We start from the raw sequence: 27,162 nt of genomic DNA, 5'->3' as shown, positions 1-27,162 counted from the left end.
TTTTACAGCGGTTACATGGATAGACGGGCAGGCAGCTTGGTGGTGAGTGGAGGAGTATTTAAAGTAGGGACCGCAGACAGGCTATCAAAGGCCTAACATAACAAACAATAGGCTCATGGCAGTTTTACAGCGGTTACATGGATACACAGGCAGCTAGGTGGTGAGTGGAGGAGTATTTAAAGTAAGGACCGCAGACAGGCTATCAAAGGCCTAACATAACAAACAATAGGCTCATGGCAGTTTTACAGCGGTTACATGGATAGACGGGCAGGCAGCTTGGTGGTGAGTGGAGGAGTATTTAAAGTAGGGACCGCAGACAGGCTATCAAAGGCCTAACATAACAAACAATAGGCTCATGGCAGTTTTACAGTGGTTACATGGATACACAGGCAGCTAGGTGGTGAGTGGAGGAGTATTTAAAGTAAGGACCGCAGACAGGCTATCAAAGGCCTAACATAACAAACAATAGGCTCATGGCAGTTTTACAGCGGTTACATGGATAGACGGGCAGGCAGCTTGGTGGTGAGTGGAGGAGTATTTAAAGTAGGGACCGCAGACAGGCTATCAAAGGCCTAACATAACAAACAATAGGCTCATGGCAGTTTTACAGTGGTTACATGGATAAACAGGCAGCTAGGTGGTGAGTGGAGGAGTATTTAAAGTAAGGACCGCAGACAGGCTATCAAAGGCCTAACATAACAAACAATAGGCTCATGGCAGTTTTACAGCGGTTACATGGATACACAGGCAGCTAGGTGGTGAGTGGAGGAGTATTTAATGTAAGGACCGCAGACAGGCTATCAAAGGCCTAACATAACAAACAATAGGCTCATGGCAGTTTTACAGCGGTTACATGGATAGACGGGCAGGCAGCTTGGTGGTGAGTGGAGGAGTATTTAAAGTAGGGACCGCAGACAGGCTATCAAAGGCCTAACATAACAAACAATAGGCTCATGGCAGTTTTACAGCGGTTACATGGATACACGGGCAGCTTGGTGGTGAGTGGAGGAGTAGTGCAAGGAGTGTCTGTCCCAGTACTCCCAAAATATAAATAGATGTTAATGTCTCGCAAAACAACCAAAACAAAAAAAAAGGTGGCATACTTAGGTACAGGGGTGGGCTCATCTGCTGAGTTTCTGACATAGTAATTTGGCAGTAACTATTTAATGGTGCCAATATAGGACACAGACACAGACTACTTTAAGTTGCATCATAGATGTCTACAAATTTGTATTGTCAGTGCCAGACATTGAATGATGTCAGCGAATAGACTAAAGATTGGTGGAGCTGTGCGACATAATTTTGCATGTGGTAGAGCACATTTTGAGCTGGGGTAGGGGGGAACTCTCTAGAGGCCGGCGGGACCGCCCCAGGGCCCCTCATGTTACAACGGTGTGTCTGACGTTGGGTGCGCACCACCACCGCCAGAGACACTACATTGTACTATGAGGGACCCAGTAGCAATGCCGTCAACCAAAAGCGAGCACACCCACCTCTTCAGACAAACAGCAGTCTCACGGGTGCTTGCGCCAAGTCGCGATACCACGGCCCCGTGTGGGGAGTTTGGCCATTTAGGGAGGTGTAAACATGTCGTATGCTGTACAATCAGCTGCAGCAAATTAGACATTAGAAAAGTAATTCACAGGCAAGAGCCTTTCATAGGAAAGCTAGGTGTCGGCCGGGCAAGGTGGGGCAAAAGATTTCGAAATCCAGTTGTGGTTCATTTTAATGAATGTTAGATCGTCAACATTTTGGGTAGCCAGACGAGTCCTTTTTTCGGTTAATATTGAACCTGCAGCACTGAATACTCTTTCTGATAGGACACTTGCTGCCGGGCAAGCAAGCTCCTGCAATGCATATTCTGCCAATTCTGGCCAGGTGTCTAATTTGGAGGCCCAGTAATCAAATGGGAATGACGGTTGAGGGAGAACATCGATAAGGGATGAAAAATAGTAACCATACTGGACAAATGTTGTCTCCTGTCACTTTCAATTGATGCAGCAGTACCTGTCCTGTCTGCGGTCATAGCAAAATCACTCCACAACCTGGTCAGAAAACCCCTCTGTCCAACGCCACTTCTGATGTGTGCACCCCTAACACTCCTAGTCTGCTGCCCCCTGGAGCTCGTGTGAGAACGATCACGTGCGCTGTGTGCTGGGAATGCCTGAAGCAAACGGTCAACAAGAGTTGATTGTTTGGTTGCTAATATTAGTTCCAAGTTCTCATGTGGCATAATATTTTGCAATTTGCCTTTATAGCATGGATCAAGGAGGCAGGCCAACCAGTAATCGTCATCGTTCATCATTTTCGTAATGCGTGTGTCCCTTTTTAGGATACGTAAGGCATAATCCGCCATGTGGGCCAAAGTTCCAGTTGTCAAATCTCCGGTTGTGATTGGTTGAGGGGCAGTTGCAGGCAAATCTACGTCACTTGTGTCCCTCAAAAAACCAGAACCCGGCCGTGACACGCAACCAATTTCCTGTGCCCCCGGGAAAGGTTCGGCATTAAAAATATACTCATCCCCATCATCCTCCTCGTCCTCCACCTCCTCTTCGCCCGCTACCTGGTCCTGTACACTACCCTGACCAGACAATGGCTGACTGTCATCAAGGCTTTCCTCTTCCTCTGGTGCAGACGCCTGCTCCTTTATGTGCGTCAAACTTTGCATCAGCAGACGCATTAGGGGGATGCTCATGCTTATTACGGCGTTGTCTGCACTAACCAGCCGTGTGCATTCCTCAAAACACTGAAGGACTTGACACATGTCTTGTATCTTAGACCACTGCACACCTGACAACTCCATGTCTGCCATCCTACTGCCTGCCCGTGTATCCTCCCACAAATAAATAACAGCACGCCTCTGTTCGCACAGTCTCTGAAGCATGTGCAGTGTTGAGTTCCACCTTGTTGCAACGTCTATGATTAGGCGATGCTGGGGAAGGTTCAAAGACCGCTGATAGGTCTGCATACGGCTGGCGTGTACAGGCGAACGTCGGATATGTGAGCAAAGTGCACGCACTTTGAGGAGCAGGTCGGAGAACCCAGGATAAGTTTTCAATAAGCACTGCACCACCAGGTTTAAGGTGTGAGCCAGGCAAGGAATGTGTTTCAGTTGGGAAAGGGAGATGGCAGCCATGAAATTCCTTCCGTTATCACTCACTACCTTGCCTGCCTCAAGATCTACTGTGCCCAGCCACGACTGCGTTTCTTGTTGCAAGAACTCGGACAGAACTTCCGCGGTGTGTCTGTTGTCGCCCAAACACTTCATAGCCAATACAGCCTGCTGACGCTTGGCAGTAGCTGGCCCATAATGGGACAACTGGTGTGCAACAGTGTCATCTGCCGATGGAGTGGTTGGCAGACTGCGTTCTGTGGAAGAGCTGTAGCTTCTGCAGGAGGACGAGGAGGAGGAGGAGGAGGGGGTGCGAACGCCTACAGCCAACTGTTTCCTAGACCGTGGGCTAGGCACAACTGTCCCTAAATTGATGTCGCCTGTGGACCCTGCATCCACCACATTCACCCAGCGTGCCGTGATGGACACATAACGTCCCTGGCCATGCCTACTGGTCCATGCATCTGTAGTCAGGTGCACCTTTGTACTCACAGATTGCCTGAGTGCATGGACGATGCGCTGTTTAACATGCTGGTGCAGGGCTGGGATGGCTTTTCTGGAAAAAAAGTGTCGACTGGGTAGCTCGTATCGTGGTTCAGCGTACTCCATCAGGGCTTTGAAAGCTTCGCTTTCAACTAACCGGTAGGGCATCATCTCTAACGAGATTAGTCTAGCTATGTGGGCGTTAAAACCCTGTGTACGCGGATGCGAGGATAAGTACTTCCTTTTTCTAACCAGAGTCTCATGTAGGGTGAGCTGGACTGGAGAGCTGGAGATCGTGGAACTTTCGGGTGTGCCGGTGTACATGGCAGACTGAGAGACGGTTGGAGACGGTATTGTTTCCGCCGGTGCCCTAGATGCAATATTTCCTCCTACAAAACTGGTGATTGCCTGACCCTGACTGCTTTTGGCTGGCAAAGAAACCTGCACAGATACTGCCGGTGGTGCGGAAAATGGTGGCCTTACAGTGACGGAAGGGATGTTGCGTTGCTGACTAGCTTCATTGGCCGAAGGTGCTACAACCTTAAGGGACGTTTGGTAGTTAGTCCAGGCTTGAAAATGCATGGTGGTTAAGTGTCTATGCATGCAACTAGTATTTAGACTTTTCAGATTCTGACCTCTGCTTAAGCTAGTAGAACATTTTAGACAGATGACTTTGCGCTGATCAGTTGGATGTTGTTTAAAAAAATGCCAGACTGCACTCTTCCTAGACTCGGATCCCTTTTCAGGGATTGCAGACTGAGCTTTAACCGGATGGCCACGCTGTCCTCCAACAGGTTTTGGCTTTGACACGCGTTTTGGGCCACATACGTGCCCGGCAGATGGAACCTGTTGCGATGTTGATGCCTGCTGCGGCCCCTCCTCCACCTCCGCTTCTGAACTACTGCCGCCTGCACCCTGTTCCCCCAATGGCTGCCAATCGGGGTCAATAACTGGGTCATCTATTACCTCCTCTTCGAGCTCGTGTGCAACTTCGTCTGTGTCACTGTGTCGGTCGGTGGTATAGCATTCGTGGCGGGGCAACATAGTCTCATCAGGGTCTGATTGTGGATCTGTACCCTGAGAGGGCAATGTGGTGGTCTGAGTCAAAGGAGCAGCATAGTACTCTGGCTGTGGCTGTGCATCAGTGCACTCCATGTCAGAATCTACTTGTAATGGGCATGGCCTGTTAAATGTTTCACTTTCTAAGCCAGGGACGGTATGTGTAAAGAGCTCCATGGAGTGACCCGTTGTGTCGCCTGTGTCCTTCTCTCTTGTTGTAGTTTTTGCTGAGGAGGACAAGGAAGCGACTTGTCCCTGATTATTAATTTTGAAATAAGACACTTTTGAAAAGGTCTGAAGTACATATAGAATTTTAGAGATAGAATCATGGGGTTTAGATATTGTTAAAATGATGTCATCCGCGTAAAGCCCTATTTTGTATTCTCGTTTATCTGTCTTTATGCCCAAGATATCAGCGTCTTCCCTAATTAATTGTGCCAACGGCTCAATGGCCAGAACGAATAACAAAGGGGATAATGGACACCCTTGTCTGGTACCATTGGTGATCATAAAAGGGTCTGATAGGTGATTATTAACATAGACTCTAGCATTTGGGCTAGAATATAATGCTAAAATATTATTAAGAAATTTAGAATGAAAGCCGAATTTTAGAAGTGTGGCTTCTAGATAAGCCCAATTTAGTCGATCGAACGCTTTTTCGGCGTCGAGTGAAATAATTGCAGATTCCATTTTTTTCGATTTAATTAATTTGATCAGATTGATCAATCTCCTTGTACCATCTGTGGATTGTCTTTTCTGTACAAATCCTATCTGATCATTTGAAATTAAGTTAGGAAGGAATTGGCCCAGTCTGTTTGCTATTATTTTCGAGTATATTTTTAAGTCCGAATTAATTAAAGAGATAGGTCTATAATTGGTGACTTGAGTAGGGTCAGAGTTGGGTTTAGGGATCAGGACTATAGTGGATTTTGTCATTTCATTAGGAAAGCTGCCTAGATTCGAAGCAATATTAAACACTTTAGTGAGGTGGGGGGCTAAGAAGTCTCCAAAGATTTTATAATAGTCATTACTGAAACCGTCTGGACCCGGGGTTTTGTGAGATTTTAAATATTTAATGGTTTCCAACGTCTCCTCTATGTCAAAGGGTGAGGAAAGATAGTCTAAATCTTCTTTTTTAATTTTGGGGAGCTTCATAGAGGAAAGAAAAGAGTCTATATCTACTTTAGATGGGTTATATTGGGATGGGTCTTTATTAATATTGTAAAGATCTTTGTAGTACTTAGCAAAGGCATTGGCTATATCTTGTGGGTGTGAAACCAAGATATTCTTGTGATTTGTGATTCTATCTATTCTATTTTTTAATCTATATCCTTTTATCCTATTTGTCATGTATTTGGTGGGACGGTTTAGATCTGAATATTGTTTACATTTTGACGCTTTTAAGACTGCGTCGTGAGATGAGAAGATAACGGACCTCAGCTCCATTCTCAATTTGGAGATCTCCGACTGAGTAGTCGGGCAGGGGGTTGTTCTTGAGCTTTGAAGAGATTCTTTACTCCTGATTATACTTTGGAGTTCGGAAATCTTTTTCCTATTTTGTTTCTTTACTTTAGACGAGATTTGGATTAAAATTCCCCTTAAAACTGCCTTATGAGCATTCCAATAAGTGAATGGATCCGAGAGGCCACTTTCATTTTCTTTAAAATAATTTTTTATAGCTAGCGCAATTTCATTTTTAATAGTTGGGTTGTTAAAAAGTGTGGCATTATTTTTCCATAGGTACTGAGAGTTTAGTGGGGTTCCTTCCTCAAATTCTCCAACGACTGGCGCATGATCAGAGACACTTTTTGGTAATATGGAAACAGAGGAGAATCTAGTAAGGGTGAAGATATCCGTTAATATTAGGTCTATCCTTGATGCCGACTGATGGACATCTGAGAAGTGACTATATTCTTTGGAGGTGGAATTCAAGCAACGAAAGACATCAAACAATTCTTTCCCAAAGATCCATCTATTGAGGTTTATTGAATCCTTTCTGTTTGGAGTGGAAGAATCCAGAGATGTATCTGGGACCACATTAAAGTCACCAGCGATCAGAAGGGAACCTTTTTTTACTTTATCAATTTTTTTGGCAAGTTTGTTAAGGAATTTAATTTGGCCCCTATTTGGAACATATGTATTAACAATAGTGTATATAGAGTTATTAATTTTGCATACTAAAATGTGAAAATGACCTTTGTTGTCCTTAAATTCTTCCAGTAATTCAAAAGCAACAGTATTTTTTATCATGGTGAGTACACCAGCCTTCTTTTTGGAACCTGAAGATTCGAAGGAGTTAGGATAGCTCCTTTCGGAGAAAGCAGGATGGTTATCAGCTTTAAATTTTGTCTCTTGGAGGCACACAATGTCAGAATGAGAGCCCTTTATATCACTACGGATCGCAAAACGTTTTCTGGGGCTGTTAAGCCCTCTGATCATTGTAACAGAAGTTATGACCCAATGGGGAAAAATGTGAAATGTTTTCTGTTATCTCCTATACTAATAGAGACTGCTGCTCACTGCTTCACTTATGCTTGTAGGCCATTGGAAAAAGCTACACCCTACACTCTACACGCTACACGCTACAATCTACACCCTACAGGCTACACTCTACACGCTACACCCTTCACTCTACACCCTACACCCTACACGCTACACACTACATGCTACACTCTACACTCTTCACCCTACATGCTACACGCTACACGCTACATGCTACACGCTACACCCTACACTCTACACCCTACACCCTACACGCTACACCCTACACGCTACACCCTACACCCTACTCCCTACACGCTACACTCTACACTCTACACCCTACACCCTACACGCTACACGCTACACGCTATACTCTACAACCTACACTCTACACCATACACCCTACACTCTACATTCTACATCCTACACGCTACACCCTACACGCTACACTCTACACGCTTACACGCTACACTCTACACCCTACACGCTACACCCTACACTCTACACCCTACACCCTACACGCTACACACTACACGTTACACTCTACACCCTACACGCTACACCCTACATTCTACACCCTAAACCCTACACGCTACACCCTACACGCTACATGCTACACTCTACACCCTACACTCTACACCATACACCTTACACTCTACGTTCTACACCCTTGCTTGTAGGCCATTGGAAATAGCAGGAAAACACATCATTCTAACAGAAGTTTTGACCCAGTGGGGAAATGGGGAAAAATGTGCACATTACACCCTACACTCTATAATCTACACCCTACACGCTACACCCTACACCCTACATGCTACACCCTACCCTCTACACCCTACACCCAACACGCTACACGCTACATACTACACTCTACACTCTACACGCTACACGCTACACGCTACACGCTACACCCTACACTCTACACCCTACACCCTACTACCTACACGCTACACGCTACACCCTACACTCTACACCCTACACCCTACACGCTACACGCTACACTCTACATGCTACATGCTACACTCTACACCCTACACTCTACACCATACACCTTACACTCTACGTTCTACACCCTACACGCTACACCCTACACGCTACACTCTACGCGCTACACGCTTCCCTCTACACCCTACACGCTACACCCTACACGCTACACCCTACACTCTACACGCTACAAGCTACACGCTACACGCTACACTCTACACCCTACATGCTACACCCTACACTCTACACCCTAACAGCCTACACGCTACATGCTACACTCTACATCCTACATGCTACACCCTACACCCTACATGCTACACGTTACCTGCTACACTCTACACTCTACACCCTACATGCTACACGCTACACGCTACATGCTACACGCTACACCCTACACTCTACACTCTACACCCTACACGCTACACCCTACACGCTACACCCTACACCCTACTCCCTACATGCTACACTCTACACTCTACACCCTACACCCTACACGCTACACGCTACACTCTACAACCTACACTCTACACCATACACCCTACACTCTACATTCTACACCCTACACGCTACACCCTACACGCTACACTCTACACGCTACACGCTACACTCTACACCCTACACGCTACACGCTACACCCAAAACGCTACACCCTACACTACACGCTACATGCTACACTCTACACCCTACACGCTACACCCTACACTCTACACCCTACACGCTACACTCTACACGTTACACTCTACACCCTACACGCTACACCCTACATTCTACACCCTACACCCTACACGCTACATGCTACACTCTACACCCTACACGATACACCCTACACTCTACATGCTACACCCTACACTCTACACCCTACACCCTACACCCTACACGCTACACTCTACACGCTGCACACTACACGCTACACCCTACACGCTGCACTCTACACGCTACATGCTACTCGCTACACTCTACACCCTATACGCTACACCCTACACTCAACACCCTACGCGCTACACGCTACACGATACACGCTACACTGTACACCCTACACGCTACACTCTACACGTTACACTCTACACCCTACACACTACACCCTACATTCTACACCCTACACCCTACACGCTACATGCTACACTCTACACCCTACACGATACACCCTACACTCTACATGCTACACCCTACACTCTACACCCTACACCCTACACCGTATACGCTACACTCTACACGCTACATGCTACACGCTACACCCTACACGCTGCACTCTACACGCTACATGCTACTCGCTGCACCCTACACCCTACACCCTACGCGCTACACGCTACACGATACACGCTACACTGTACACCCTACACGCTACACTACGCTCTACACCCTACACCCTTCACTCTACACGCTACACGCTACACCATACACTCTACACCCTACACGCTACATTCTACACTCTACACCCTACACGCTACACCCTACGCTCTACACCCTACACGCTACACCCTACACCCTACATGCTACACGCTACACTCTCCACCCTTCACGCTACACCCTACACTCTACACCCTACACGCTACATGCTACACGCTACACGCTACACTCTACACCCTTCACGCTACACTCTACACCCTACACGCTACAACCTACACTCTACACCCTACACCCTACACGCTACACTCTACACCCTATATGCTACACCCTACACTCTACACCCTACACCCTACACGCTACACTATACACGCTACACTCTACACCCTACACGATACACTCTACACCCTACACCCTAAATGCTACACACTGCACGATATACCCTACACTCTACACCCTACACCCTACACGCTACACGCTACACTCTACACCCTACATTCTACACTCTACACCCTACACGCTACACCCTACACGCTGCACACTACACGCTACAATCTACACCCTACACACTACACCCTACACTCTACACCCTACACCCTACACGCTACATGCTACACTCTACACCCTACACGCTACACCCTACACCCTACATGCTACACCCTACACTCTACACCCTACACCTTACATGCTACACTCTACACCCTACACGCTACACCCTACACGCTACACCCTACACCCTACACGCTACACTCTACACCCTACACGCTACACGCTACATGCTGCACTCTACACCCTACACGCTACACTTTACACCCTACACCCTACACGCTACACTCTACACGCTACACCCTACACCCTACACGCTACACGCTACACACTACACGCTACACGCTACAATCTACACGCTACATGCTACACCCTACACGCTACACTCTACACCCTACACGCTACACCCAACACTCTACACGCTACATGCTACACGCTACACGCTACACTCTACACCCTACACACTACACCCTACATGCTACACTCTACACGCTACACGCTACACCCTACACGCTGCACTCTACACGCTACACGCTACTCGCTACACTCTACACCCTATACGCTACACCCTACACTCAACACCCTACACCCTACACCCTACGAGCTACACGCTACACGATACACGCTACACTGTACACCCTACACGCTACACTACACTCTACACCCTACACCCTTCACCCTACACGCTACACGCTACACCATACACTCTACACGCTACACGCTACACCCTACACTCTACACCCTACACTCTACACCCTACACCCTACATGCTACACGCTACACTCTCCACCCTTCACGCTACGCCCTACACTCTACACCCTACACGCTACATGCTACACGCTACACTCTACACCCTACACGCTACACCACACACTCTACACCCTACACCCTACATGCTACACGCTACACGCTACACGCTACACTCTACACCATACACGCTACACTCTACACCCTTCACGCTACACTCTACACCCTACACGCTACAACCTACATTCTACACCCTACACCCTACACGCTACACTCTACACCCTATACGCTACACCCTACACTCTACACCCTACACGCTACACTATACACGCTACACTCTACACCCTACACGCTACACTCTACACCCTACACCCTACATGCTACACGCTACACGCTACACCCTACACTCTACACCCTACACCCTACACGCTACACGCTACACTCTACACCCTACATTCTACACTCTACATCCTACGCGCTACACCCTACACCCTACATGCTGCACACTACACGCTACAATCTACACCCTACACGCTACACCATACACTCTACACCCTACACGCTACACTCTACACCCTATACGCTACACCCTACAATCTACACCCTACACCCTTCACGCTACACGCTACACTGTACATGCTACACTCTACACCCTACACGCTACACCCTACACTCTACACCCTACACCCTATACCCTTCACGCTACACGCTACATGAAACATGCTACACTCTACACCCTACACGCTACACCCTACACTCTACACCCTACATCCTACATGCTACATGCTACACGCTACACCCTACACGCTACATGCTACACTCTACACCCTACACGCTAAACTCTACACCTTACACGCTACACCCTACACGCTACACGCTACACTCTACACCCTACACCCTACACGCTACACGCTACACCCTACACGCTACACTCTACACCCTACACGCTACACACTACACTCTACACCCTACACCCTACACGCTACACTCTACACCCTACACGCTACACCCTACACTACACCCTACACGCTACACGCTACACGCTACACGCTACACGCTACACGCTACACTCTACATTATACACGCTACACACTACACACTACACCCAACACCCTACACTGTGCACCCTACACGCTACACTATACACTCTACACTCTACACCCTACACCCTACATGCTACACCCTACACGCTACACCCTACACGCTACACTCTACACCCTACACGCTACACTCTACACCCTACACACTACACTCTACACCCTACACCCTACACGCTACACTCTACACCCTACACGCTACATCCTACACTCTACACCCTACACCCTACACGCTACACTCTACACCCTACACGCTACACCCTACACTCTAGCGTGTAGCATGTGGCGTGTAGCGGGTAGTGTGTAGGGTGTAGAGTGCAGGGTGTAGCATGTAGCTTGTAGCGTGTAGGGTGTAGAGTGCAGCGTGTAGGGTGTAGCGTGTAGAGTGTAGCATGTGGGGTGTAGGGTGTAGAGTGTAGGGTGTAGCGTGTAGCGTGTATCGTGTAGCGTGTAGAGTGTAGCATGTAGGGTGTAGGGTGTAGAGTGTAGGGTGTAGCATGTAGGGTGTAGAGTGTAGCGTGTAGCGTGTAGGGTGTAGAATGTAGCGTGTAGGGTGTAGCGTGTAGCGTGTAGCGTGTAGGGTGTAGAGTGTAGGGTGTAGCGTGTAGGGTGTAGGGTGTAGCGTGTAGGAGTGTAGCGTGTAGGGTGTAGGGTGTAGAGTGTAGGGTGTAGCGTGTAGGGTGTAGAGTGTAGCGTGTAGGGTGTAGAGTTTAGCGTGTAGCGTGTAGAGTGTAGTGTAGCATGCAGCATGTAGGGTGTAGGGTGTAGAGTGTTGGGTGTAGCGTGTAAGGTGTAGAGTGTAGCGCGTAGCGTGTAGCGTATAGCGTGTAGGGTGTAGAGTGTAGGGTGTAGCGTGTAGGGTGTAGTGTAGTGTGTAGCATGTAGGGTGTAGGGTGTAGCATGTAGGGTGTAGAGTGTAGGGTGTAGCATGTAGGGTGTAGAGTGTTGCATGTAGCGTGTAGGGTGTAGGGTGTAGAGTGTAGGGTGTAGCGTGTAGCGTGTAGGGTGTAGGGTGTAGGGTGTAGAGTGTAGTGTAGCGTGTAGGGTGTAGAATGTAGCGTGTATCGTGTAGCGTGTAGCGTGTAGGGTGTAGGGTGTGGGGTGTTGAGTGTAGGGTGTAGCTTATAGGGTGTAGAGTGTAGCGTGTAGAGTGTGGGGTGTAGAGTGTAGGGTGTAGCGTGCAGGGTGTAGAGTGTAGCGTGTAGGGTGTAGAGTGTAGCGTGTAGCTTCGAAAGACATCAAACAATTCTTTCCCAAAGATCCATCTATTGAGGTTTATTGAATCCTTTCTGTTTGGAGTGGAAGAATCCAGAGATGTATCTGGGACCACATTAAAGTCACCAGCGATCAGAAGGGAACCTTTTTTTACTTTATCAATTTTTTTGGCAAGTTTGTTAAGGAATTTAATTTGGCCCCTATTTGGAACATATGTATTAACAATAGTGTATATAGAGTTATTAATTTTGCATACTAAAATGTGAAAATGACCTTTGTTGTCCTTAAATTCTTCCAGTAATTCAAAAGCAACAGTATTTTTTATCATGGTGAGTACACCAGCCTTCTTTTTGGAACCTGAAGATTCGAAGGAGTTAGGATAGCTCCTTTCGGAGAAAGCAGGATGGTTATCAGCTTTAAATTTTGTCTCTTGGAGGCACACAATGTCAGAATGAGAGCCCTTTATATCACTACGGATCGCAAAACGTTTTCTGGGGCTGTTAAGCCCTCTGATCATTGTAACAGAAGTTATGACCCAATGGGGAAAAATGTGAAATGTTTTCTGTTATCTCCTATACTAATAGAGACTGCTGCTCACTGCTTCACTTATGCTTGTAGGCCATTGGAAAAAGCTACACCCTACACTCTACACGCTACACGCTACAATCTACACCCTACAGGCTACACTCTACACGCTACACCCTTCACTCTACACCCTACACCCTACACGCTACACACTACATGCTACACTCTACACTCTTCACCCTACATGCTACACGCTACACGCTACATGCTACACGCTACACCCTACACTCCACCCTACACCCTACACGCTACACCCTACACGCTACACCCTACACCCTACTCCCTACACGCTACACTCTACACTCTACACCCTACACCCTACACGCTACACGCTACACGCTATACTCTACAACCTACACTCTACACCATACACCCTACACTCTACATTCTACATCCTACACGCTACACCCTACACGCTACACTCTACACGCTTACACGCTACACTCTACACCCTACACGCTACACCCTACACTCTACACCCTACACCCTACACGCTACACACTACACGTTACACTCTACACCCTACACGCTACACCCTACATTCTACACCCTAAACCCTACACGCTACACCCTACACGCTACATGCTACACTCTACACCCTACACTCTACACCATACACCTTACACTCTACGTTCTACACCCTTGCTTGTAGGCCATTGGAAATAGCAGGAAAACACATCATTCTAACAGAAGTTTTGACCCAGTGGGGAAATGGGGAAAAATGTGCACATTACACCCTACACTCTATAATCTACACCCTACACGCTACACCCTACACCCTACATGCTACACCCTACCCTCTACACCCTACACCCTACACGCTACACGCTACATACTACACTCTACACGCTACACGCTACACGCTACACGCTACACGCTACACCCTACACTCTACACCCTACACCCTACTACCTACACGCTACACGCTACACCCTACACTCTACACCCTACACCCTACACGCTACACGCTACACTCTACATGCTACATGCTACACTCTACACCCTACACTCTACACCATACACCTTACACTCTACGTTCTACACCCTACACGCTACACCCTACACGCTACACTCTACGCGCTACACGCTTCCCTCTACACCCTACACGCTACACCCTACACGCTACACCCTACACTCTACACGCTACAAGCTACACGCTACACGCTACACTCTACACCCTACATGCTACACCCTACACTCTACACCCTAACAGCCTACACGCTACATGCTACACTCTACATCCTACATGCTACACCCTACACCCTACATGCTACACGTTACCTGCTACACTCTACACTCTACACCCTACATGCTACACGCTACACGCTACATGCTACACGCTACACCCTACACTCTACACTCTACACCCTACACGCTACACCCTACACGCTACACCCTACACCCTACTCCCTACATGCTACACTCTACACTCTACACCCTACACCCTACACGCTACACGCTACACTCTACAACCTACACTCTACACCATACACCCTACACTCTACATTCTACACCCTACACGCTACACCCTACACGCTACACTCTACACGCTACACGCTACACTCTACACCCTACACGCTACACGCTACACCCAAAACGCTACACCCTACACTACACGCTACATGCTACACTCTACACCCTACACGCTACACCCTACACTCTACACCCTACACCCTACACGCTACACTCTACACGTTACACTCTACACCCTACACGCTACACCCTACATTCTACACCCTACACCCTACACGCTACATGCTACACTCTACACCCTACACGATACACCCTACACTCTACATGCTACACCCTACACTCTACACCCTACACCCTACACCCTACACGCTACACTCTACACGCTGCACGCTACACGCTACACCCTACACGCTGCACTCTACACGCTACATGCTACTCGCTACACTCTACACCCTATACGCTACACCCTACACTCAACACCCTACGCGCTACACGCTACACGATACACGCTACACTGTACACCCTACACGCTACACTCTACACGTTACACTCTACACCCTACACACTACACCCTACATTCTACACCCTACACCCTACACGCTACATGCTACACTCTACACCCTACACGATACACCCTACACTCTACATGCTACACCCTACACTCTACACCCTACACCCTACACCGTATACGCTACACTCTACACGCTACATGCTACACGCTACACCCTACACGCTGCACTCTACACGCTACATGCTACTCGCTGCACCCTACACCCTACACCCTACGCGCTACACGATACACGCTACACTGTACACCCTACACGCTACACTACGCTCTACACCCTACACCCTTCACTCTACACGCTACACGCTACACCATACACTCTACACCCTACACGCTACATTCTACACTCTACACCCTACACGCTACACCCTACGCTCTACACCCTACACGCTACACCCTACACCCTACATGCTACACGCTACACTCTCCACCCTTCACGCTACACCCTACACTCTACACCCTACACGCTACATGCTACACGCTACACGCTACACTCTACACCCTTCACGCTACACTCTACACCCTACACGCTACAACCTACACTCTACACCCTACACCCTACACGCTACACTCTACACCCTATATGCTACACCCTACACTCTACACCCTACACCCTACACGCTACACTATACACGCTACACTCTACACCCTACACGATACACTCTACACCCTACACCCTAAATGCTACACACTGCACGATATACCCTACACTCTACACCCTACACCCTACACGCTACACGCTACACTCTACACCCTACATTCTACACTCTACACCCTACACGCTACACCCTACACGCTGCACACTACACGCTACAATCTACACCCTACACACTACACCCTACACTCTACACCCTACACCCTACACGCTACATGCTACACTCTACACCCTACACGCTACACCCTACACCCTACATGCTACACCCTACACTCTACACCCTACACCTTACATGCTACACTCTACACCCTACACGCTACACCCTACACGCTACACCCTACACCCTACACGCTACACTCTACACCCTACACGCTACACGCTACATGCTGCACTCTACACCCTACACGCTACACTTTACACCCTACACCCTACACGCTACACTCTACACGCTACACCCTACACCCTACACGCTACACGCTACACACTACACGCTACACGCTACAATCTACACGCTACATGCTACACCCTACACGCTACACTCTACACCCTACACGCTACACCCAACACTCTACACGCTACATGCTACACGCTACACGCTACACTCTACACCCTACACACTACACCCTACATGCTACACTCTACACGCTACACGCTACACCCTACACGCTGCACTCTACACGCTACACGCTACTCGCTACACTCTACACCCTATACGCTACACCCTACACTCAACACCCTACACCCTACACCCTACGAGCTACACGCTACACGATACACGCTACACTGTACACCCTACACGCTACACTACACTCTACACCCTACACCCTTCACCCTACACGCTACACGCTACACCATACACTCTACACGCTACACGCTACACCCTACACTCTACACCCTACACTCTACACCCTACACCCTACATGCTACACGCTACACTTTCCACCCTTCACGCTACGCCCTACACTCTACACCCTACACGCTACATGCTACACGCTACACGCTACACTCTACACCCTACACGCTACACCACACACTCTACACCCTACACCCTACATGCTACACGCTACACGCTACACTCTACACCATACACGCTACACTCTACACCCTTCACGCTACACTCTACACCCTACACGCTACAACCTACATTCTACACCCTACACCCTACACGCTACACTCTACACCCTATACGCTACACCCTACACTCTACACCCTACACGCTACACTATACACGCTACACTCTACACCCTACACGCTACACTCTACACCCTACACCCTACATGCTACACGCTACACGCTACACCCTACACTCTACACCCTACACCCTACACGCTACACGCTACACTCTACACCCTACATTCTACACTCTACACCCTACGCGCTACACCCTACACCCTACATGCTGCACACTACACGCTACAATCTACACCCTACACGCTACACCATACACTCTACACCCTACACGCTACACTCTACACCCTATACGCTACACCCTACAATCTACACCCTACACCCTTCACGCTACACGCTACACTGTACATGCTACACTCTACACCCTACACGCTACACCCTACACTCTACACCCTACACCCTATACCCTTCACGCTACACGCTACATGAAACATGCTACACTCTACACCCTACACGCTACACCCTACACTCTACACCCTACATCCTACATGCTACATGCTACACGCTACACCCTACACGCTACATGCTACACTCTACACCCTACACGCTAAACTCTACACCTTACACGCTACACCCTACACGCTACACGCTACACTCTACACCCTACACCCTACACGCTACACGCTACACGCTACACCCTACACGCTACACTCTACACCCTACACGCTACACACTACACTCTACACCCTACACCCTACACGCTACACTCTACACCCTACACGCTACACCCTACACTACACCCTACACGCTACACGCTACACGCTACACGCTACACTCTACATTATACACGCTACACACTACACACTACACCCAACACCCTACACTGTGCACCCTACACGCTACACTATACACTCTACACTCTACACCCTACACCCTACATGCTACACCCTACACGCTACACCCTACACGCTACACTCTACACCCTACACGCTACACTCTACACCCTACACACTACACTCTACACCCTACACCCTACACGCTACACTCTACACCCTACACGCTACATCCTACACTCTACACCCTACACCCTACACGCTACACTCTACACCCTACACGCTACACCCTACACTCTAGCGTGTAGCATGTGGCGTGTAGCGGGTAGTGTGTAGGGTGTAGAGTGCAGGGTGTAGCATGTAGCTTGTAGCGTGTAGGGTGTAGAGTGCAGCGTGTAGGGTGTAGCGTGTAGAGTGTAGCATGTGGGGTGTAGGGTGTAGAGTGTAGGGTGTAGCGTGTAGCGTGTATCGTGTAGCGTGTAGAGTGTAGCATGTAGAGTGTAGGGTGTAGAGTGTAGGGTGTAGCATGTAGGGTGTAGAGTGTAGCGTGTAGCGTGTAGGGTGTAGAATGTAGCGTGTAGGGTGTAGAGTGTAGCGTGTAGCGTGTAGCGTGTAGGGTGTTGGGTGTAGCGTGTAGGGTGTAGAGTGTAGCGTGTAGGGTGTAGAGTGTAGCATGTAGCGTGTAGCATGTAGAGTGTAGCGTGTAGCGTGTAGCGTGTAGGGTGTAGGGTGTAGGGTGTAGAGTGTAATGTGTAGTGTGTAGGATGTAGCGTGTTGCGTGTAGCGTGTGTAGTGTAGCCTGTAGGGTGTAGAGTGTAGCGTGTAGCGTGTTGCGTGTAGCATGCAGTGTGTAGGGTGTAGAGTGTAGCGTGTAGCGTGTAGAGTGTAGCGTGTAGGGTGTAGCGTGTAGAGTGTAGCGTGTAGTGTGTAGATTGTAGCGTGTAGCGTGTAGGGTGTAGGGTGTAGTGTGTAGGGTGTAGAGTGTAGCGTGTAGGGTGTAGGGTGTATCGTGTATCGTGTAGGGTGTAGAGTGTAGCGTTTAGCGTGTAGCGTGTAGGGTGTAGCGTGTAGGGTGTGGAGTGTAGCGTGTAGGCTGTAGGGTGTAGAGTGTAGGGTGTAGCATGTAGGGTGTAGCGTGTAGGGTGTAGAGTGTAGCATGTAGCGTGTAGGGTGTAGAGTGTAGCGTGTAGCGTGTAGGGTGTAGGGTGTAGAGTGTAGGGTGTAGCGTGTAGCGTGTAGGGTGTAGGGTGTAGAGTGTAGGGTTTAGCGTGTAGCGTGTAGGGTGTAGAATGTCGAGTGTAGGGTGTATGGTGTAGAGTGTAGCGTGTAGCGTGTAGCGTGTAGAGTGTAGGGTGTAGAGTGTAGGGTGTAGCGTGTAGGGTGTAGAGTGTAGCGTGTAGCATGTAGGGTGTAGAGTGAAGGGTGTAGCGTGTAGGGTGTATAGTGTAGAGTGTAGGGTGTAGAGTGTCGAGTGTAGGGTGTATGGTGTAGAGTGTAGGGTGTAGAGTGTAGCGTGTAGCGTGTAGGGTGTAGGGTGTAGAGTGAAGGGTGTAGCGTGTAGGGTGTAGCATGTAGCGGGTAGGGTGTAGAATGTCGAGTGTAGGGTGTATGGTGTAGAGTGTAGGGTGTAGAGTGTAGCGTGTAGCGTGTAGGGTGTAGGGTGTAGAGTGTAGGGTGTAGCGTGTAGGGAGTAGGGTGTAGGGTGTAGCGTGTAGGGTGTAGCGTGTAGGGTGTAGAGTGTAGGGTGTAGCATGTAGCATGTAGCGTGTAGCGTGTAGGGTGTAGGGTGTAGTGTGTAGGGTGTAGCGTGTAGGGTGTAGCGTGTAGGGTGTAGAGTTTAGCGTGTAGCGTGTAGAATGTAGCGTGTAGCGTGTAGGGAGTAGGGTGTAGGGTGTAGCGTGTAGAGTGTAGCGTGTAGCGTGTAGTGTGTAGCGTGTAGCGTGTAGGGTGTAGCATGTAGGGTGTAGAGTGTAGCATGTAGCGTGTAGGGTGTAGGGTGTAGAGTGTAGTGTGTAGCGTGTAGGGTGTAGAGTGTAGCGTGTAGCGTGTAGGGTGTAGAGTGTAGGGTGTAGCGTGTAGGGTGTAGAGTGTAGCGTGTAGCGTGTAGCTTGTAGCGTGTAGAGTGTAGGGTGTAGCGTGTAGGGTGTAGAGTGTAGCGTGTAGGGTGTAGAGTGTAGCGTGTAGCGTGTAGAGTGTAGCGTGTAGGGTGTAGCGTGTAGGGTGTAGAATGTAGAGTGTAGGGTGTATGGTGTAGAGTGTAGGTTGTAGAGTGTAGCGTGTAGCGTGTATCGTGTAGGGTGTAGGTTGTAGTGTGTAGAGTGTAGTGTGTAGGGAGTAGGGTGTAGGGTGCAGCGTGTAGGGTGTAGCGTGTAGGGTGTAGGGTGTAGAGTGTAGGGTGTAGCGTGTAGCATGTAGCGTGTAGCGTGTAGCATGTAGGGTGTAGAGTGTAGAGTGTAGCATGTAGCGTGTAGCGTGTAGGGTGTAGGGTGTAGAGTGAAGGGTGTAGCGTGTAGAGTGTAGCCTGTAGGGTGTAGGGTGTAGCGTGTAGCGTGTAGAGTGTAGGGTGTAGCTCTTTCCAATGGCCTACAAGCATAAGTGAAGCAGTGAGCAGCAGTCTCTATTAGTATAGGAGATAACAGAAAACATTTCACATTTTTCCCCATTGGGTCATAACTTCTTTTACAATGATCAGAGGTTGAAATTTTTTGCGTTTTCCTGCTCTTTCCGATGGCTTACAAGCATAAGTGAAGCGGTGAGCAGCAGTTTCTATTAGTATAGGACCCAATGGGGAAATGGGGAAAAATGTGAAATGTTTTCCGTTATCTCTTATACTAATAGAGACTGCTGCTCACTGCTTCACTTATGCTTGTAGGCCATTGGAAATAGCAGGAAAACGCATCATTCTAACAGAAGTTTTGACCCAGTGGGGAAATGGGGAAAAATGTGCACATTACACCCTACACTCTATAATCTACACCCTACACGCTACACCCTACATGCTACACCCTACCCTCTACACCCTACACCCTACACGCTACACGCTACAGGCTACACTCTACACTCTACACGCTACACGCTACACGCTACACCCTACACCATACACCCTACACTCGACATTCTACACATTACCCGCTACACGCTACACCCTACACACTACACTCTACACGCTATACGCTACACTCTACACCCTACACGCTACACTCTACACCCTATACGCTACACCCTTCACTCTACACCCTACATGCTACACGCTACACGCTACACTCTACACCCTACACGCTACACCCTACACTCTACACCCTAAACACTACACGCTACACTCTACACCCTACACGCTACACTCTACACGCTATACGCTACACTCTACACCCTACCCGCTACACTCTACAGCCTACACGCTACACCCTTCACTCTACACCCTACATGCTACACGCTACACGCTACACTCTACACCCTACACGCTACACCCTACACTCTACACCCTACACACTACACGCTACACGCTACACCCTACACTCTACACCCTACACCCTACACGCTACACGCTACACGCTACTCTCTACACCCTACACCCTACACGCTACATGCTACACTCTACACCCTACATGCTACACCCTACATGCTACACCCTACATTCTACACCCTACAGCCTACACGCAACACTACACACCCTACACGCTACACCCTACATGCTACACCCTACACGCTACACGCTACACTCTACACCCTACACGCTACACGCTAAACGCTACACTCTACACCCTACACGATACACGATACACCCTACACGCTACACTCTACACCCTACACGCTACACCCTACTCCCTACACCCTACACGCTACACGCTACAAACTACACACTACACGCTACACTCTACACGCTACACCCTACACGCGACACTCTACACGCTATACTCTACACCCTACACGCTGCATGCTACACGCAACACGCTACACGCTACACTCTACACCCTACACGCTACACTACACACGCTACACGCAACACGCTACATCCTACACACTACACGTTACACTCTACACCCTACACTCTACACCCTACACCCTACACCCTACACGCTACACGCTACACGCTACACCCTACACGCTACAATCTACACCCTACACGCTACACCTAACACCCTACACGCTACACGCTACACTCTACACGCTACACTCTACATCCTACGCGCTAAACCCTACACTCTACACCCTACACTCTACACGCTACACTCTACACCCTATACGCTACACCCTACACTCAACACCCTACACCCTACACGCTACACGCTACACGATACACGCTACACGCTACACTCTACACCCTACACGCTACACTACACTCTACACCCTACACTCTACACCCTACGTGCTACACGCTACACCCTACACTCTACACCCTACACCCTACATGCTACATGCTACACTCTACACCCTACATGCTACACCCTACACTCTACACCCTACACGCTACACCCTACACCCTACATGCTACACACTACACTCTACACCCTACACGCTACACCCTACACTCTACACCCTACACGCTATACGCTACACGCTACGCGCTACACTCTACACCCTACACGCTACACCCAACACTCTACACCCTACATGCTACATGCTACACTCTACTCTAAACGCTACACGCTACACGCTACACGCTACACTCTACACCCTACATGCTACACTCTACACCCTACACGCTACACCCTACACTCTACACGCTACACGCTACACTCTACACCCTACACGCTACACTCTACACCCTACACGCTACACCCTACACTCTACACCCTACACCCTACACGCTACACGCTACACTCTACACGCTACACGCTACACTCTACACCCTACACACTACATGTTACACTCTACACGCTACACTCTACACCCTACACGCTACACTCTACACGCTACACGCTACACTCTACACCCTACACGCTACACGCTACACTCTACACCCTACACGCTACACTCTACACCCTACACGATACACCCTACACTCTACATGCTACGCCCAACACTCTACACCCTACACCCTACACCCTACACGCTACACTCTACACCCTACACGCTACACCCTACACCCTACACGCTACACTCTACACCCTACATGCTACACCCTACACGCTACACTCTACACGCTACACGCTACACTCTACACCCTACATGCTACACTCTACACCCTACACGCTACACCCTACACCCTACACCCTACACGCTACATGCTACACACTACACGCTACACTCTACACGTTACACCTTACACCCTACACGCTACACTCTACACGCTACACTCTACACCCTACACGCTACACTCTACACGCTACACGCTACACTCTACACCCTACACGCTACACGCTACACTCTACACCCTACACGCTACACTCTACACGCTACACGCTACATGCTACACTCTACACCCTACACGCTACACTCTACACCCTACGCGCTACATGCTACACTCTACACCATACACGCTACACTTTACACCCTACACACTACACCCTACACCCTACATGCTACACGCTACACTCTACACACTACACTATACACCCTACACGCTACACCCTACACTCTACACCCTACACCCTACACGCTACACTCTACACCCTATACGCTACACCCTACACTCAACACCCTACACCCTACACCCTACATGCTACACACTACACGATACACGCTACACTCTACACCCTACACACTACTCTACACCCTACACCCTACACGCTACACCCTACACTCTACACCCTACACCCTACACGCTACACGCTACACGCTACACTCTACACCCTACACGCTACACCCTACACTCTACACCCTACACGCTACACGCTACACTCTACACCCTACACGCTACACGCTACATGCAACACACTACACCCTACACGTTACACTTTACACCCTACACCCTACACGCTACACTCTACACGCTACACCCTACACCCTACACCCTACACGCTACACGCTACACACTACACGCTACACGCTACACACTCCACGCTACACGCTACACTCTACACGCTACATGCTACACCCTACACGCTACACTCTACACTCTACACGCTACACCCCACACTCTACACGCTACATGCTACACGCTACACTCTACACCCTACACGCTACACCCTACACCCTACACGCTACACTCTACACGCTACACGCTACACCCTACACACTGCACTCTACACGCTACATGCTACTCGCTACACTCTACACCCTATACGCTACACCCTACACTCAACACCCTACACCCTACACCCTACGCGCTACACGCTAAACGATACATGCTACACTGTACACCCTACACGCTACACGCTACACTCTACACCCTACACGCTACACCCTACACTCTACACCGTACACCCTACACGCTACTTTCTACATCCTATATGCTACACCCCACACTCTACACCCTACACGCTACACCCTACACGCTACACGCTACACGATACACGCTACACTCTACACTCTACGCCCTACACCCTACATGCTACACGCTACACCCTACACTCTACACCCTACATACTACATGCTACATGCTACACGCTACACCCTACACCCTACACGCTACACGCTAAACTCTACACCCTACACGCTACACTCTACACCCTACACGCTACATGCTACACTCTACACCATACACGCTACACTTTACACCCTACACACTACACCCTACACCCTACATGCTACACGCTACACTCTACACACTACACTATACACCCTACACGCTACACCCTACACTCTACACCCTACACCCTACACGCTACACTCTACACCCTATACGCTACACCCTACACTCAACACCCTACACCCTACACGCTACACGCTACACGATACACGCTACACTCTACACCCTACACACTACTCTACACCCTACACCCTACACGCTACACCCTACACTCTACACCCTACACCCTACACGCTACATGCTACACTCTACACCCTACACGCTACACCCTACACTCTACACCCTACACGCTACACCCTACACCCTACACACTACACGCTACACTCTACACCCTACACGCTACACCCTACACTCTACACCCTACACCCTACATGCTACACCCTACACGCTACACCCTACACTCTACACCCTACACGCTACAGGCTACACTCTACACCCTACACGCTACACGCTACATGCAACACTCTACACCCAACACGTTACACTTTACACCCTACACCCTACACGCTACACTCTACACGCTACACCCTACACCCTACACCCTACACGCTACACGCTACACACTACACGCTACACGCTACATTCTACACGCTACATGCTACACCCTACACGCTACACTCTACACCCTACACGCTACACCCCACACTCTACACGCTACATGCTACACGCTACACTCTACACCCTACACGCTACACCCTACACCCTACACGCTACACTCTACACGCTACACGCTACACGCTACACCCTACACGCTGCATTCTACACGCTACATGCTACTCGCTACACTCTACACCCTATACGCTACACCCTACACTCAACACCCTACACCCTACACCCTACGCGCTACACGCTACACGATACATGCTACACTGTACACCCTACACGCTACACTACACTCTACACCCTACACCCTTCACCCTACACGCTACACGCTACACCATACACTCTACACCCTACACGCTACATGCTACACTCTACACCCTACACGCTACACCCTACACTCTACATCCTACACGCTACACCCTACACCCTACATGCTACACTCTACACCCTACACGCTACACCCTACACTCTCCACCCTTCACGCTACACCCTACACTCTACACCCTACACGCTACATGCTACACGCTACACTCTACACCCTACACGCTACACCACACACTCTACACCCTACACCCTACATGCTACACGCTACACTCTACACCCTACATGCTACACTCTACACCCTTCATGCTACACTCTACACCCTACACGCTACAACCTACACTCTACACCCTACACCCTACACGCTACACTCTACACCCTATACGCTACACCCTACACTCTACACCCTACACCCTACACGCTACACTATACACGCTACACTCTACACCCTACACGCTACACTCTACACCCTACACCCTACATGCTACACGCTACACGCTACACCCTACACTCTACACCCTACACCCTACACGCTACACGCTACACTCTACACCCTACATTCTACACTCTACACCCTACACGCTACACCCTACACCCTACACACTGCACACTACACGCTACAATCTACACCCTACACACTACACCCTACACTCTACACCCTACACCCTACACGCTACATGCTACACTCTACACCCTACACGCTACACCCTACACCCTACATGCTACACCCTACACTCTACACCCTACACCCTACATGCTACACTCTACACCCTACACGCTACACCCTACACGCTACACCCTACACCCTACACGCTACACGCTACAGTCTACACCCTACACGCTACACGCTACATGCTACACTCTACACCCTACACGCTACACTTTACACCCTACACCCTACACGCTACACTCTACACGCTACAACCTACACCCTACACGCTACACCCTACACCCTACATGCTGCACTCTACACGCTACACGCTACACGCTTCACCCTACACGCTGCACTCTACACGCTACATGCTACTCGCTACACTCTACACCCTATACGCTACACCCTACACTCAACACCCTACACCCTACACCCTACGAGCTACACGCTACACGATACACGCTACACTGTACACCCTACACGCTACACTACACTACACCCTACACCCTTCACCCTACACGCTACACGCTACACCATACACTCTACACGCTACACGCTACACCCTACACTCTACACCCTACACGCTAC

Source organism: Ranitomeya variabilis, chromosome 8 (genome assembly GCF_051348905.1).
Source record: "Ranitomeya variabilis isolate aRanVar5 chromosome 8, aRanVar5.hap1, whole genome shotgun sequence".
Lineage (NCBI taxonomy): Eukaryota > Metazoa > Chordata > Amphibia > Anura > Dendrobatidae > Ranitomeya > Ranitomeya variabilis.
Note: the sequence above shows the minus strand (reverse complement) of the source record.